The sequence below is a fragment of the Lycium ferocissimum genome, unplaced genomic scaffold (assembly GCF_029784015.1).
Source record: "Lycium ferocissimum isolate CSIRO_LF1 unplaced genomic scaffold, AGI_CSIRO_Lferr_CH_V1 ctg6679, whole genome shotgun sequence".
Taxonomy (NCBI): Eukaryota; Viridiplantae; Streptophyta; class Magnoliopsida; order Solanales; family Solanaceae; genus Lycium; species Lycium ferocissimum.
The window spans coordinates 40651-41835 of record NW_026726454.1 but is presented as its reverse complement, the minus strand read 5'-3'; positions in this window follow the sequence as shown (position 1 = coordinate 41835).

Sequence of the window (1185 nt, the reverse complement as noted above, 5' to 3'; positions counted from 1 at the left end):
ACATCAACTGTAGAAAAGACGGGACAGGGCCTCACCGTACCCATGGACATATACATCTAAACATAACATACCAAAATAGACAGCAGCTCCGGATCGAATGGAGCGCACCAATAACAGCTGGGAAGAGGCTCTACTGAGCTGGATCACCTCTCTATCTATCTGTACCTGCGGGCATGAACGCAGCCCCCCGAATAATAGGGGAGTCAGTACAGATAATGTACTGAGTGTGTAAGGCATGAGAGTAACATACACATAGGAGTCATGAAGAAAATCTGAAACTCGTAAGCTAAACTGACTAACTGAATGCATCTGTAAGTTTGATTATCTAACATGTCTGTGTGAATGCTTCTATATGTCTGACTATCTGAATATATTTGTATATCTTTACTTACTGAAAATGCCTCTGCGTGCGTATGATATGCGTAGGTCATAGTGCCGAGGAACGTACGGCCCGATCCGTATATCATATAGGCCCTTCCGGGCATAATAGCATAATGGCCCCTCCGGGCATTATAGCATAATCATCATCACTGTGCACCAGCTGATCAGGTGGTAATACGTATATAACACCTCTCCCTTTTCCCATACCCCATAAATATATAATATACAGAATAAATGCGTATATAACTCCTAGTCACGGGTCAATATGCATGTATGCAAGTGAATGCAATGCATAAACATAAGCTAACATTATCATGATACAACGTTTAGGACCCATGAACAGAAGGAATAATCATAATAGAGGCACAGATCATCAAGAATCGAGATACTCCTAATACTCCTAAGAGTAGAGTAATATGGAAACTCGATTACTCGTTGTTCGCTTGTATCATAGGATCATGCCAAAAAGAAAGAAAGGGAAAGCCTTAACATACCTTTCCGGTCGCCTTACTATAATTACTGCACGCTTGTCTTTCCAAGCTCATCAATCTATATTTAAGAAAATTAATACTACTGTTAGGACCGTTATCATACGCTTACCTTAAGCCCTTAAATTAATCCCTTTTAAATTCTGCCAAAATTCGGACAGCATCTCCCCTATTTATATGCCTAGCCCGAAATTACAATTTAGTAACCAATAACAACAACATCAATACCAACATTAACAACATCACTTTCAACAACAACATGTGCCATAAAATAGCCCGCACGCTGTTTTCCAACTTCCATAACTAACCAACTTAC